This window comes from Tursiops truncatus, chromosome 4 (assembly GCF_011762595.2).
Source record: "Tursiops truncatus isolate mTurTru1 chromosome 4, mTurTru1.mat.Y, whole genome shotgun sequence".
Taxonomy (NCBI): Eukaryota; Metazoa; Chordata; class Mammalia; order Artiodactyla; family Delphinidae; genus Tursiops; species Tursiops truncatus.
In genome coordinates, this window is record NC_047037.1 from 96,978,870 (window position 1) to 96,995,201 (window position 16,332).

At 39.1% G+C, this 16,332-nt stretch overlaps 1 protein-coding gene and 1 long non-coding RNA gene across 5 annotated transcripts in view; one reads left to right on the plus strand and one right to left on the minus strand.

The window, feature by feature from the left end:
• LOC109547946 (uncharacterized) overlaps positions 1–16,332 on the plus strand; it is a 60,164-nt gene that overhangs the window by 35,859 nt on the left and 7,973 nt on the right. The window contains exons 3-4 of one of the 2 annotated variants that reach the window (XR_004526430.2): positions 4,711–4,829; positions 8,236–8,443. This is a non-coding gene — a long non-coding RNA (uncharacterized lncRNA). The remainder of the gene's footprint in view (positions 1–4,710; positions 4,830–8,235; positions 8,444–16,332) is intronic. The other variant, XR_002173955.3, reaches the window with a different exon arrangement.
• The window catches only part of COL8A1 (collagen type VIII alpha 1 chain), a 162,921-nt gene that overhangs the window by 22,353 nt on the left and 124,236 nt on the right, over positions 1–16,332 (minus strand). The gene's annotated exons all lie outside the window — the stretch shown is intronic.

Genomic DNA, 16,332 nt, shown 5'->3' on the forward strand with positions numbered 1-16,332 from the left:
CTTTCAAGTCTAAAAACTCACTGTCCTTGTCTCTACCCAGTCTAGTCCTTTTTTGTTCTGTCCTAATTATGCCAGACACTGGAAAGAGTCAGGCAATAGGCTGTGGAATCGAGTATTAACATGAAATTGGATGGAGGGTGAGAAGGAGGGGGAGAGATGAACATGTGATGATTTCATACTCATGTGAACTCTTCAACAACACTTTGCAGAGTCCCACGATTCTTTTCTCTATGATTGCCTGTTTTGTGGGCCACATCCTTGCCATGAATTTCTGTCTCCTCACTGTGGAAACCAGCCAAGGACACATTACGGACCACCTGCTCACTTTCTTACACAAGATGACTCCCCAGACTTATTTTCTTTGCTTTCTCCTCCTGCTGGTTTATGGCTTTCCCTTATGTAGCAATAAAACTCTTGGAGAGTCCTCTTAGGGATGAATTAATGCCACTTAAGTATAGTTCCATTAGCTGCCCTTTGATGGTTCTGCTTAAAAATAAAGGGGGAGTTGGGGCAGCTTGATTCTTGTTGAAATTTTCCTTCCCTTTGATTTAACATTACCACTGCTCTGAAACTCTTAGTTACACTCCAAGGGAGCTTTGCTAACAATAAAAAAGTGTGGGAAATACTGTCAGAAGACAAACTCACCATCTTTCAGTATTTTTTTTACCCATTGGAAAGGTATTTACATTATAAAGAGGCCCAGCCTGGCTTGTGTGAGTTTTCCTTGTATTCCTTTAAATATTCAAATTTATAAATAATAAATAGAAAGTATGTCTGAATTCCAGAAAGCAAAGCACTATCTTGCTCTCCACCCTAATAGCAAACAGATTAAGGATTGGGTGTCATGATCCCATTTCAGCTTTGTGTAGTCTACAATTTATTTTTACTTTCCCCACGTTTTGTTTTATATTTTATTAATTCACCTGAATCTTATACTTAATCTGTGTCTGCTCTGGAACAGAACATCCTATGGGGTTCAATTTCGCCTTCTCACAGTCGTAGCCCTGAGAGTTGGAAAACAGGAGTGTCTGTCCTGAGCTTGACACTTGCCTCTGTGTGGCCTTGGGTAAGCCATTCAGCTTTTCTAGGCTTCTAGCTTCTCTGCTGTAAGAGTAATAGAATCTGGATATTGAGGGGAAAAAAAATCTCCAAAGAGATGGGGTTTCAGCTACTGTCATGGAAATTACCATTAAAATAAAATCTTTTCATTTTTTTTCCTTCTTTTGTTCGCTTGAGAAGCGAAGCCGACCAGACAACATGCAGTGAGGATGTTGGGGTAGTGTCACCATGACCCATGACCCATTTCACTGAGCTTATTACCACATACCACTTTAATTTTCTTATTTATCCCATTCAACAAACATTTTGTGAACCGTGCTAGGAACCATGAAGGATTCAAGCACAACTAAGATGTCACTTCCACCTCAATGGCAACCCAAGGCAAAGACAAAGTCTGAAAAAAATGCAAAGAAACTGGTCTTGCTTCCTGTCTTGATCCCGCTTCCTGCTTATCCCCTTTTCTCTTACACTTGCTTCTTCCCTTTCCCTTGTCCTTTCCCAACTCTATCCCTAATTCTTTTTCTCCTTTCCAGGTTTCTGATTCCTACCTAGTGTTTACAACCTCATCAGCCCATTTCGAACCTGAGTCTGAATAAAAACCAATGTCTGCAAGGGCCAGAGTGGGACACACGAACCAAATCGTTTTCCCTCTTCACTGGATTCAAGGGCAGGGTCTTTATAAGCAAGGAGGAAATGCCATGTGGGATGACTAGGGTGGTGTTAAAAAGCACCCATCCCTACCTGGAACCAAAATACCTCCTCCATAGGTCTGCTAAGTGCCCACAATTTCTGTTAAAGTTCCAGAACCTGAGAAAGCTTATATATTCCAGAGGTTTTTATGACAAATGACTGATCTATAATGTAGAACAGGGCCCAACGCACTGGGACTCAGGCAATTGAGAAGAATGGGGCCTGGGGCAGTTTAGGGGCTCTGGGTGCGTTGCCCTGGCTGGGAATCGGTAGATAGTAAGATGGAGGTACAAGGTAATAGGTATCTTAGGGAAGTCAGAGGCATGAGGTGGTGGCCTGAAGCTTAGCCTTGCCACAAAGAATCTCTAGCAGCTCCTGGGGAGAAGGGCTGGTCATGATGGCATGATGAATTTTTGTCTACCGCATCCCCACTGAGAGGCAAGAGCTCATGCATTCAAGAAGGGTCCACCTCCAGTAAAGCTCCATGGAGACTGACTATAGCCCAGCCCTAACGTGCTTGAGATGAACAATCTTGGTCATTTGCAAGACTCAGACCCCAGCCCTCCCTCGCCCCATCATGCCAGGGGAGGGACCGATGCTTCTCAAACATGCACATGGATGGGGCAAATCCTGCCACCAGCTCACTGCATTATTTATCTGGAGGTGCAAGGCTAGCACCCCATCTCCCAGATAGGCGAGGTGCTACTGCTCCCCTCAGTCACAATTGATGAGTATCCAGGAAGGGGATTGGAGCCAAAATTCTGCCACATTGTCGAGCTATTTGATCTCAGCCTCTGATCACACCAGAGGAAGGGCTCGTGCTTCCCGAGTCACACAGTTTAAAAGCCTCACAGGCCAAGGGGCAGCTTCCTCTCCTGGAGTCTGACTTCCAGGCCTGCTGGATATTTGTGCATGACTCTTGCCTGGAATGTGCCAAGGACAAGGGGGAACCCTCACACCTGCTACTGCTCCTCCCTCTAAAATTTCCCTATAAACACTACTTGGCCATTTGCCTTTGTTTGTGCAACAACCTCCAGATCCTCCCCCAGTGCTCCACTTGGGGATTGGAATTCTAAGATATAAGGAAGGCAGAGAAATGCTTTCATCCTTTAATTACTTAATTCATTGATCCATCCATTCAACATTGTTCAGTACTTAGCAAGTGCCAGGTGCTGTAGACACAACACTGAGTGGAGAATGAGGTCCCTGTCCTGGAATGACTCATCGTCTAGAGGGGTTGGCCAGCTGAGCAGTTGACTGCTCAGACTTCTTCCCTGGGTCAGTTTCCATCTCTGCGAAATTAGTCACAGGGAAACATTCAACTCCTGTTCATGTGTGTTGGGCTGACCAACTCACTTGGAGGATAATTGCCAGCATTTTTACAATCTCATGCTGGCTTCCCTCCATCTTCCAGTGTGTGATTGGGCTTTTTCTGCACTCTAGTCCTTGATGTGTATCCACAAAAAACAAACTTATTTTAATATCAGTCTCAACAAGACTTGCAAAGAATGCAAATGGAAGACATTGCATAGTGAACATAACTTTTGAATTATCTCTATGAGCATCTGGCCTTATACAGAAGCATATTTAAAAAATAATGAGTTATCCATGAGAAGTCTGAGTCAGGCAAAGAATTCGTAAACCTACATATTATTTAGCATATGATAATATATTCTGAATTTTTTTAGAGTAATCTGATTCTCACTGCTGAACTCTACTTGTTCCAGCTGCTACCAAAATCAAATGATAAAACATTTTCACAAACATGTGAAGAAAATTCCTTTTTATATTATGTTTATCATCTACCCACCTACCTATTCATCTTCCAATCTATCATTTCTCTCTCCATCCACCTGTAGTTTTCGATGTGGACATAGTGGTCCAGAGACACAAAGGCTGGCTATTTGCTTGGTTCTGAGTTCTGACTGGGTAGAAAAATTGGTATATCCAGGACCTGTTAAAGGAACTTTTGGATTGAACATAAAAAGTGTAATTGTGTATTACAACTTACATGAGAATTTTCCTTCAAAGAGCTCAAGTTACTATAAAGTTAATTTAAAATAAAGATCCTCAAAATAAAGATCTTTTGCAACTAGAAATTATAATAGGTAGCCTGAATTTTAATTTACTTTGTGTCCTGTCAGATTCATGAAACATACAGGTATAGACAATAATCAGAGCAGAAGCAATATACTAAAGTTCAGCAGAATCCTGTTAGAGGAGGGTTTGACTCACTCCTGGCTACCACTGACCTTAACATCTGGAATAGTCTCACTGTGAAATGGAGACCAGACATCATTCTTTGCTCCGACACTGGCACTACCAGGGGTTAATTGAAGTCTCGTCATTAATTCATCGAACACATATTTTGTAATGGCTGAGAATGTTTTAGGCACTGCCAATTCTATTATTAATAAAAATATTAAGAGTAAAAAATCTTGAATAAATGTTTACCAAGTGCCAGACACTGTGCTAGGTGCTTTACATAAATTATCCCATTTAATACAATCCCAGCAACTATGGGAGGCAGGTGCTATTATACTCATTTTGCAGGCATGGAAATGAGTGCCCAAAGAGGCAGTGTGTGTGTGTGTGTGTGTGTGTGTGTGTGTGTGTGTGTGTGTGTGTGTGTGTGTGTGTGTGTGAGAGATATATATGTGTGTGTGTGTGTGTATATACACACACATATATATGTATATATATGGGTGTATATATGTATACACACATATATATGTATATATATATATATGTATATATATAATCTTTTGTATCTTGGCTTTTGTAAATAAGACTGATAGTACATTTCTTTTTAACTGCTGAATACCACAGTTTATTTTTCAATGTTCTCCTTTTAGAAAAAAATTTTTATTTTATATTGGAACATACTTGATTTACAATGTTGTGCTAGTTTCAGATGTACAGCAATGTGATTTAACTATACATATATCTATTCTTTTTCAGATTCTTTTCCCATATAGGTTGTTAGAGAGTTCAGTGTGCTCCTTTTAAAACCACATTTTTGACTTTCCAAACTTCTCCCCTGACTTAAACTGCAAATGGACTCTGCTAGCAACAACCAGGTAATTTAAGAAACCAGTGTTGGAGGGGATTCATGACTGACAATGGTGTCATTGGGTTACTCTTCCTGGATAAGACATTTGTCTTTTAATAAAGTTCCCATCACCTCAAGGAGGAATCTGTGATGAGGAAGTCCAGGGGCGTGAGGATCACTAGGAAGATCTTTGGGGCAAGGTGGCCTCTTGGTGCCTCTTGGATCACACCAGAAGGGCACCTCATCCCCAGAGAGGGGGCAAGCTAAGATTCCTTGAACACCAGCCTAATGCCACACTTTGGACCATTAGCACCTTCACAGTTAGCATGCTGGGATTCATGACTGGAAAACACAGAAGAGGACCTGGCTCACTCTCCACTGTGCAGGATTAACATAAATCACAAACCCAGCTTGATGAGCCAGGAAGGTTACAGCTCAAATATGCCTGTTTTGTAGAATGCACACTAGGCTGAAGGAGTGTTAATTTCAAATAGAGTTTACTTTGCCTGGTATCTATTTGTTCAGAATTTATTAAAGGATACTTTTTTTTCTTTCGCCTCACCTGGGTAATGATGGTCATTATGGACTCGTGAGCTACTGAATGCTTCTGAACGGCTGAATCATTACATTTAGCCTAGTGATGCTGAAACTATACTTCTAGTTAGAATTAGTGTATTATGTTATAATTATTTTAAAGTTGATGATCATTGTATGTATAATGCGAGAAAGGAATTCTTCTTCTGACTCCATTTAACCTTATTAGAGTGTGATTCTATAAATATTATCATTGAAAAAAATGTAAATCAGAGCACAGTACTCTTCTGCTGAAATCCCTCCAATGTCTTCCTATTATTCTTTGCATAAAATCCAAACTCCCTTCACTGCTTTCAGACCTTGATCTCAACTGGTCCCTGCCTGTCCCTCATTCCACCTCTACCTGTTGATTAAGGGCCAGACACGCTGACTTCCTCCATTCATTGAATTCACCAATTTGCTTCTGCCAGGGCCTATGCACAAGCTGTTCCTCCTGCCTGAATGGTCTTTTCCCAACTCTGCACATGGCTAGCTCCTTTTCGTGTCATGCAAGTCTCAGCTAAATGCCATCCCCCAGAAAAGCTTTCCTTGACCACTCTGACCGAGGCAATGTTCAAATCTGGTCATTCACTGTCACACTGCCGCATTCATAACATTTCTCAATAACTGAAATTATCTTGCTCATTTATTATATTCATTGTCTATTCCTCCTGCTATGTCTATAAAGTTTGTGAAAGAAGGAACCTGGCCTGTCTCATTCAACATGCTGTTTCCCAGCGGCTGGCACGTAGTTCGTGCTCAATAAAAATCTGGAGAATGACTAATTGAACGGATGATACCATGGATGGTAATCATTGTTCTCAGGGTATGGTTCTGTGTCTTGTGAGTGTGTGTTCCTGCATGTGTACACCTCTTGGGGGAAGGACTTTGCTGTTCTCTCTTTTGTTGTCACCTCTGCTACCAGGTAGCACATGGCAGTACATTGGCTACTTTAATTTCTTTATTCCCTAGGGCTTAGCGCAACGTTTGGCACATAGTAGTTATTTCATGCTGTTGAATGAATGGATAAGTTTGTAGGCAATGTTGATGAATTGCTTTACAAAACAGCCTATGGCGTATAATCCAACATCATGAGCATTGGTCTTTAGTGAAGCTGCAGTCTCATTAGCCTTCCAAAGTCCCTGCTGACTCATTCTCCTTCTCCAATGACCCTAGGAATGGAGGGCAGCCTGCCAAGGAGGCAGATAGCAGGATGGCTGCCCTTACTGAGAAGCCTTGTCGATCCAGCTTCGCTGCCAAAATGATGGCAGTCTATGTCAGGGGTTAGCCCCATGGTTCTATGTTCTGGGAAGTTTTGGAAGAATAGGATAAAGACTGACAGTTATTGAATGCCCACCATGTGCTAGGCAGTATGTTAGGTGCTAGACATATATCATCTTAATCATGACAACACTACTGTGAAGAGTTGCTTTTATTTTTTAAAATAGGTGAGGAGCCAGAGATTCAGAATATTGAGTTACTTGCCCAACTTTACATAGGCGATAGTGGCAGAACTAGGATTGCAAGTTCTTTCTGACTCCAAATGCTGCGCCTTTTGTACCACAGGCACCGTAAAAACAACCAAATAGCAACAAAGTCCCCTCCTGCACGATTTATTTGGGTTAATAAAGCCCTCTTCTGAAATGCAGATGCTCTCGGATTGAGTTATCCAATTAAGTCATTCACATATTTGTGTTAATAATTTTGAGAAGATGAACTTTTACCTATCCTCTAACAGAAGTCATTATCCTATGAGAAGGTACAGGTTGGAATGGAGGGCTGGAGAATTACTGAGAGGGTGACCCCTCAGGGAGGAACAGACGTGGGTGGGATGAGAGTCTCTGGGCAATGAGAAGGAAAAGGGTGGTGGTCTGAGGACTCTGTCAAGCTGGGTCTACCTGACATTTTGTATCAGGTATTTGGAAGGCAGTTTACTGGGAAGTCTGACTGGTAGGCTGACTGGAGGATGGTAAGTGTGAGACAAAGCATGGCAGGGTGGTTACATGTATGGGATCTAAACCAGATGCTTAGGGTTAAATTCTCCCTCTGCCACTCATGGTCTGGGTGACCTTGGGCAAGTTACTTACCTCTCTGCACCTGCCACTCTTTACCTATAAAAAATGGTGATAACTGGTGTTATATATTACACTTGGGTATTGTAAAGAGTAAGTGAAGTTTTCCCATATACAGTGCTCTGAACAGTGCCTGGAGTTAGTGATTCATAAATGTCAGCCCTTGGTGTGCAACTGCCCTTGCCACCTGAAGGCCTTACTCTGCCATCAGCTGATTATAAACTGTGAGTCTCATGTGGTCATTTTAGTACGTGCAGAATCAAACCAGATGGTTTGGTGCTTGATAGTGGGGACAACTGGGGTAAAAAAAAAAAAAAAAAAAAAAAAGGTCTCTTTTGGAGCTGCTTAGCTCTCTAGAGTTTGGGTTTGTGGGGTTCCTTATATCCAGGAATGTAGTACCTTTCTGGCTAAAATTTGCCCTTGCAACTACTATTAATTTACCTTAATGTCACCAATTACTTTCTCAGTTTGAGAAAAGGAAAAATTTCAACTATTTGAAATAATAATAATAGTTAATCTCATTTGAGATGAAATTAGTTATGTGCCAATTTCAATCAAATTTTAGTTATGTGCAGACGAGTTTCCATTGTATTTTACAAATTATGACAATCTCCTTATATCACAATCAAGAGGAGAATGGGGCAACATTCCTTTCACAGATCCTGGAATTTGAAATTATTCTAGTGTTGGTTTCTCACACTGATTCTGAGATATATGTCTTATTATTATCGTTAATATTATCTTGCTTCTAGCTCCTTTGTTTTGGGACCTCTGCTTTGTCTTTTGTAGTAACTTGCACTTCCATACTTTGCGTGTTGTGATTCGAGATGCAGTGGCAGGATGCATTATACATTGATCTGCTTTTTGATAATCAACTTAAATGGTGATGATGGGCTGCAATGTATTTGGGTTGGAGCAAAACGTTCATCCTAATGAAATGTAACTTTATGAAAGAAACGCTCCTAATCCTCTCAAGGACTGAGCCAGATCATCACAGGTAAATGGGAGGTATTTGAGGTTTCTTTTCTTCTTTCTTTCTCTCTTTTTTTTTCCCCCCAAAAAAGATGTTGGGTCCACCAACTGTTACCAAGAGCATTATTAAAAATCATGTCAGCTCAGAGTTATTGCTGTTTCTGAAGAAAATATAAATGTATTTATTTTTAAATCTGGACATATGAAGTTTTAAAAATATTGTTGTAAAGTTCTCCTGGCTACTTTTCCTTAGCTCTTTTCCAAGTTTTGGGCTGGAGAAACTTAAAAATGTGTCTGTGCCAAAGTTAAATATTAAATGAAAACCTTGTGTCTGAGGAGCTCCAGGATTTATAAACTGTGGCAAAATTGGTAAGATCTCAAATCACCAGAGAAAAAACTTTCTAAAGGGAATGGGGTTGCACTGTAAATGGTGTCAGTTCTGAGCTGTGGGATAAAACCCACAGGGAAAGGATAGACCATGGCTCATTTTAGGCTTGGACGAGGCACCATCTCTTTGAAGTTATCAAGGTCCTTACTTATTGTTGAGCTGGTACACAAAAAATATTTGAAAGAGTTAAAGAAGTTAGTACTTTACACAAATGTGCAATGTGATATCATAAGAAAGTCTCCCTCCCTAAGAAGACATCATCTTTAACTATCAGTAGCACTGGCTTCCTAAAGTCAAATCCAGTTATTATGGTGAATATTAATTTTAGTAGTACCATATTTTTCCTCAAGATTTATTATCTTCTCTCTCAAGGAAAACACTAGGGGAAATTGAATTATCCATGAAAGATTATACAATGAACCAGGAATATAAAAGTTTAGTTTTCATTTCTTAGTTAATTCTAGTGATAATTTGCTTTGCAGCGATTGGCGGAGATGTTTGAGTTTCAGTTCTTCCTTCCGAAATGTATTGCAGTGACTGGGGGCCATGTACTGAGAGGGGCCTTCAAGGCAGAGAGAGCCTGTGGGCGAGGGATTCTGAACCACCTGTATTTGGATCCTGGCTCTGCCACTTACCAGCTGTGTAACTGAGGAACATCCATTTCTTAGCCTGGAAAGTGGGAATAATAATTCTTACTGAGATCATAGTAGATAATAAATGTCTTATAGTGACTTGGTAAGTAGCAGAAACTCAAAAGAGGGTAGCTATCATGATAAGCATTTATATAGCTTTGCACTCTTGCTATTGCCATAGTTCATAATATCCAGTAGGATATTAATATATCTTTTATCAACCAATTATGGTATCTTAGGCACATCCATAAATAAAACCGTCCTTAAAAGAAATAATCTGTCCTGAGTCTGTTGAGCTAGCATCTGATATTTACATATGCTTGCATTGAATTGTGTTTGAAACACCTTCCTGAAACAAAAATGTAGTTTTGATGTTTCTGAGTAGGCATCAGAAGAGAAATCTCTTGTGTTGGATTGAGGATATTAAGGTATTGAGGATATCTAGAAGAAATAAAAATGAGATATTAATAAATTAAGGAAAAACTATAAGAGGCCAATGAGACTGTGTGGAGAAATATACAAAAGAAATAAGAGGAAACTATGAAATGTTAACATTCTTAGACTGGAAGCCAAGAACATGGATACAACCAAAAGGAGCTAAAGGGACAACTGAACATTACTCTGGTTACTTTGCCAGCAGGAACCCCTGCCTTATGCTAATGATATTACAATGAGAAGCCCACATGCCAATGAAGTAAACAGTAACTAGAAGTAGTACCATGAGTGCTCCAAGCTTCACTGTGAAGAATGGCCTGGGGAGGAGTCCAGGAAGGGTTCCTACAGCAAAGGTTAAGATCATGAAGGAAGGAATTTAGACTCCAAAAGGGATTTAAACTGGTGTGTATGCTTTGGAACATTTTGGCTATGCAGTCCTGCTGTAATTTCCTCTGGCTTCATTGCATAAACAAAAAAACACATGCTTGAGGGTTCCCATTGAACTATCTAGATACCCTTTGCTGAATGGATATGATGTTGGTCTGGGACTTGTGCAGTTTATTCCCTTGGTGTTTGTTGGTGTGACTTTGATCAATTGTGGCAGACTACAGCTAAGATTGTGGTCCCTGCTCCTTAAATTCTTAGAAGGGTGAAGCCTGCTAAGAGTAGGGAGGAAGATAGTGAGTCAGCTGATTCTGTGAGAGCCAAGACCTTGTCTCTGAACCATATTTTCATGACATAGCTTATTATGTCGCTTACACTTGGTGGCTAATGCAGCAGGTGTTATATTCTATTATTTCTGGTTTTATTTTGTTAACTGTTCTCTTAACCGTAAAGAAAAAATATGGTTAACTACTTTATCAATCCCTAAAAATACAACTATTTTATGTGCTGAAAGAAACCATATTTGTTCTTAAATTATGGGATGGTTTGGCATGACAGCTAACATTCATGGAGAATTTACTATTTGCCAAGCAGTACTGAAAACATTTTATGTTAATTCATTTAACCACCTTGTGTTGATTAACTTATTTAATCTTCAGAAAATTCCCCCTGATACAGAAACTATTATCATAATCACTCCTATTTACCTGTGAGGAAACTGGGGCATAAAGAGTTTAACAAGTAAAAAGCCCCACAGACAATGAGTAGCTGGATTGGGATTTGAACTCACGGAGGCTGCTTCCAGGGTCTAGGCACTTAACTATTATACCATATCACCTCTTTGAATAGGAATTTTGAATATAGAATAGACTTTGGAACATACATAAACTTTCCCCATTAATGCCCGCCCACAATGGTTGAATTTGGAATTTTTATGCAAATGTTATTCTGCTTTTTATATTCATTGAGCTTCCAGATTAAAACTGAGGGTTATTGAAGAATATGGCAAAACTTTATTTATTTAAAAATTTCTGAACACCTCTTATATGTAAGGTACTCTAATAAGAATTGAAAATAAAGAAAAGTAAGACAAACCCCCTAATCTTTTGTGAACCTTAAAGACAAGAGAATAAATAAATTTTCAATATACAAAGTTCCTCTTAAAAAAAAAAGTCCCAATAGCTGTTGAGAGAATCTGGGGCTGTTATGGTTTCCTTGAACTCCTTTTTTTTTTTTTTTTTTTTTTAACATCTTTATTGGGGTATAATTGCTTTACAATGGTGTGTTAGTTTCTGCTTTATAACAAAGTGAATCAGTCATACATAAACATATGTTCCCATATGTCTTCCCTGTTGCGTCTCCCTCCCTCCCACCCTCCCCATCCCATCCCTCCAGGCTGTCACAAAGCACCGAGCCAATATCCCTGTGCCATGCGGCTGCTTCCCACTAGCTATCTACCTTACTGCGTTTGTTACTGTGTATATGCCCATGACTCTCTCTCGCCCTGTCACAGCTCACCCTTCCCCCTCCCCATAACCTCAAGTCCGTTCTCTAAGAGGTCTGCGTCTTTATTCCTGCTTTACCCCTAGGTTCTTCATGACATTTTTTTCTTAAATTCCATATATATGTGTTAGCATACGGTATTTGTCTTTTTCTTTCTGACTTACTTCACTTTGTATGACAGACTCTAGGTCTATCCACCTCATTACAAATAGCTCAATTTCGTTTCTTTTTATGGCTGAGTAATATTCCATTGTATATATGTGTCACATCTTCTTTATCCATTCATCCGATGACGGGCACTTAGGTTGTTTCCATCTCCGGGCTATTGTAAATAGAGCTGCAATGAACATTTTGGTACATGACTCTTTTTGAATTTTGGTTTTCTCAGGGTATATGCCCAGTAGTGGGATTGCTGGGTCATATGGTAGTTCTATTTGTAGTTTTTTAAGGAACCTCCATACTGTTCTCCATAGTGGCTGAACCAATTCACATTCCCACCAGCAGTGCAAGAGTGTTCCCTTTTCTCCACACCCTCTCCAGCATTTATTGTTTCTAGATTTTTTGATGATGGCCATTCTGACTGGTGTGAGATGATATCTCATTGTAGTTTTGATTTGCATTTCTCTCATGATTAGTGATGTTGAGCATTCTTTCATGTGTTTGTTGGCACTCTGTATATCTTCTTTGGAGAAACGTCTATTTAGGTCTTCTGCCCATTTTTGGATTGGGTTGTTTGTTTTTTTGTTATTAAGCTGCATGAGCTGCTTATAAATTTTGGAGATCAATCCTTTGTCAGTTGCTTCATTTGCAAATATTTTCTCCCATTCTGAGGGTTGTCTTTTGGTCTTCTTTATGGTTTCCTTTGCTGCGCAAAAGCTTTTAAGTTTCATTAGGTCCCATTTGTTTACTCTTGTTTTTATTTCCATTACTCTAGGAGGTGGGTCAGAAAGAATCTTGCTGTGATTTATGTCATAGAGTGTTCTGCCTATGTTTTCCTCTAAGAGTTTGATAGTTTCTGGCCTTACATTTAGGTCTTTAATCCATTTTGAGCTTATTTTTGTGTATGGTGTTAGGGAGTGATCTAACTTCATACTTTTACATGTAGCTGTCCAGTTTTCCCAGCACCACTTATTGAATAGGCTGTCCTTTCTCCACGGTACATTTCTGCCTCCTTTGTCAAAGATAAGGTGACCATATGTGCGTGGGTTTATCTCTGGGCTTTCTATCCTGTTCCATTGATCTATCTTTCTGTTTTTGTGCCAGTACCATACCGTTTTGATAACTGTAGCTTTGTAGTATAGTCTGAAGTCTGGGAGCCTGATTCCTCCAGTTCCTTCTTTCGTTCTCAAGATTGCTTTGGCTATTCGGGGTCTTTTGTGTTTCCATACAAATTGCAAAATTTTTTGTTCTAGTTCTGTGAAAAATGCCAGTGGTAGTTTGATAGGGATTGCATTGAATCTATAGATTGCTTTGGGTAGTAGAGTCATTTTCACAATGTTGATTCTTCCAATCCAAGAACATGGTATATCTCTCCATCTATTTGTATCATCTTTAATTTCTTTCATCAGTGTCTTATAATTTTCTGCATACAGATCTTTTGTCTCCTTAGGTAGGTTTATTCCTAGATATTTTATTCTTTTTGTTGCAATGGTAAATGGGAGTGTTTTCTTGATTTCACTTTCAGATTTTTCATCATTAGTATATAGGAATGCCAGAGATTTCTGTGCATTAATTTTGTATCCTGCCACTTTACCAAATTCATTGATTAGCTCTAGTAGTTTTCTGGTAGCATGTTTAGGGTTCTCTATGTATAGGATCATGTCATCTGCAAACAGTGACAGCTTTACTTCTTCTTTTCCGATTTGGATTCCTTTTATTTCCTTTTCTTCTCTGATTGCTGTGGCTAAAACTTCCAAAACTATGTTGAATAAGAGTGGTGAGAGTGGGCAACCTTGTCTTGTTCCTGATCTTAGTGGAAATGCTTTCAGTTTTTCACCATTGAGGATGATGTTTGCTGTGGGCTTGTCATATATGGCCTTTATTATGTTGAGGAAAGTTCCCTCTATGCCTACTTTCTGCAGGGTTTTTATCATAAATGGGTGTTGAATTTTGTCAAAAGCTTTCTCTGCATCTATTGAGATGATCATATGGTTTTTCTCCTTCAGTTTGTTAATATGGTTTATCACATTGATAGATTTGCGTATATTAAAGAATCCTTGCATTCCTGGAATAAACCCCACTTGATCATGGTGTATGATCCTTTTAATGTGCTGTTGGATTCTATTTGCTAGTATTTTGTTGAGGATTTTTGCATCTATGTTCATCAGTGATATTGGCCTGTAGTTTTCTTTCTTTGTGACATCCTTGTCTGGTTTTGGTATCAAGGTGATGGTGGCCTCGTAGAAGGAGTTTGGGAGTGTTCCTCCCTCTGCTATATTTTGGAAGAGTTTGAGAAGGATAGGTGTTAGCTCTTCTCTAAATGTTTGATAGAATTCGCCTGTGAAGCCATCTGGTCCTGGGCTTTTCTTTGTTGGAAGATTTTTAATCACAGTTTCAATTTCAGTGCTTGTGATTGGTCTGTTCATATTTTCTATTTCTTCCTGATTCAGTCTTGGCAGGTTGTGCATTTCTAAGAATTTGTCCATTTCTTCCAGATTGTCCATTTTATTGGCATAGAGTTGCTTGTAGTAATCTCTCATGATCTCTTTTATTTCTGCAGTGTCAGTTGTTACCTCTCCTTTTTCATTTCTAATTCTATTGATTTGAGTCTTCTCCCTTTTTTTCTTAATGAGTCTGGCTAGTGGTTTATCTATTTTGTTTATCTTCTCAAAGAACCAGCTTTTAGTTTTATTGATCTTTGCTATTGTTTCCTTCATTTCTTTTTCATTTATTTCTGATCTGATTTTTATGATTTCTTTCCTTCTGCTAGCTTTGGGGTTTTTTTGTTCTTCTTTCTCTAATTGCTTGAGGTGCAAGGGTAGGTTGTTTATTCGAGATGTTTCCTGCTTCTTAAGGTGGGCTTGTATTGCTATAAACTTCCCCCTTAGAACTGCTTTTGCTGCATCCCACAGGTTTTGGGTCGTTGTGTCTCCATTGTCATTTGTTTCTAGGTATTTTTTGATTTCCTCTTTGATTTCTTCAGTGATCACTTCATTATTAAGTAGTGTATTGTTTAGCCTCCATGTGTTTGTATTTTTTACAGATCTTTTCCTGTAATTGATATCTAGTCTCATGGCGTTGTGGTCAGAAAAGATACTTGATACAATTTCAATTTTCTTAAATTTACCAAGGCTTGATTTGTGACCCAAGATATGATCTATCCTGGAGAATGTTCCATGAGCACTTGAGAAAAATGTGTATTCTGTTGTTTTTGGATGGAATGTCCTATAAATATCAATTAACTCCATCTCGTTTAATGTATCATTTAAAGCTTGTGTTTCCTTATTTATTTTCATTTTGGATGATCTGTCCATTGGTGAAAGTGGGGTGTTAAAGTCCCCTACTATGAATGTGTTACTGTCGATTTCCCCTTTTATGGTTGTCAGTATTTGCCTTATGTATTGAGGTGCACCTATGTTGGGTGCATAAATATTTACAATTGTTATATCTTCCTCTTGGATCGATCCCTTGATCATTATGTAGTGTCCTTCTTTGTCTCTTCTAATAGTCTTTGGTTTAAAGTCTATTTTGTCTGATATGAGAATTGCTACTCCAGCTTTCTTTTGGTTTCCATTTGCATGAAATACCTTTTTCCATCCCCTTACTTTCAGTCTGTATGTGTCTCTAGGTCTGAAGTGGGTCTCTTGTAGACAGCAAATATATGGGTCTTGTTTTTGTATCCATTCAGCCAATCTGTGTCTTTTGGTGGGAGCATTTAGTCCATTTACATTTAAGGTAATTATCGATATGTGTGTTCCTATTCCCATTTTCTTAATTGTTTTGGGTTCGTTATTGTAGGTCCTTTCCTTCTTTTGTGTTTCTTGCCTAGAGAAGTTCCTTTAGCAGTTGTTGTAGAGCTGGTTTGGTGGTGCTGAACTCTCTCAGCTTTTGCTTGTCTGTAAAGGTTTTAATTTCTCCATCAAATCTGAATGAGATCCTTGCTGGGTAGAGTAATCTTGGTTGCAGGTTTTTCTCCTTCAACACTTTCAGTATGTCCTGCCACTCCCTTCTGGCTTGCAGAGTTTCTGCTGAAAGATCAGCTGTTAACCTTATGGGGATTCCCTTGTGTGTTATTTGTTGTTTTTCCCTTGCTGCTTTTAATATGTTTTCTTTGTATTTAATTTTTGACAATTTGATTAATATGTGTCTTGGCGTATTTCTCCTTGGATTTATCCTGTATGGGACTCTCCGTGCTTCCTGGACTTGATTAACGATTTCTTTTCCCATATTAGGGAAGTTTTCAACTATAATCTCTTCAAATATTTTCTCAGTCCCTTTCTTTTTCTCTTCTTCTTCTGGAACCCCTATAATTCGAATGTTGGTGCGTTTAATGTTGTCCCAGAGGTCTCTGAGACTGTCCTCAGTTCTTTTCATTCTTTTTTCTTTATTCTGCTCTGAAGTAGTTATTTCCAC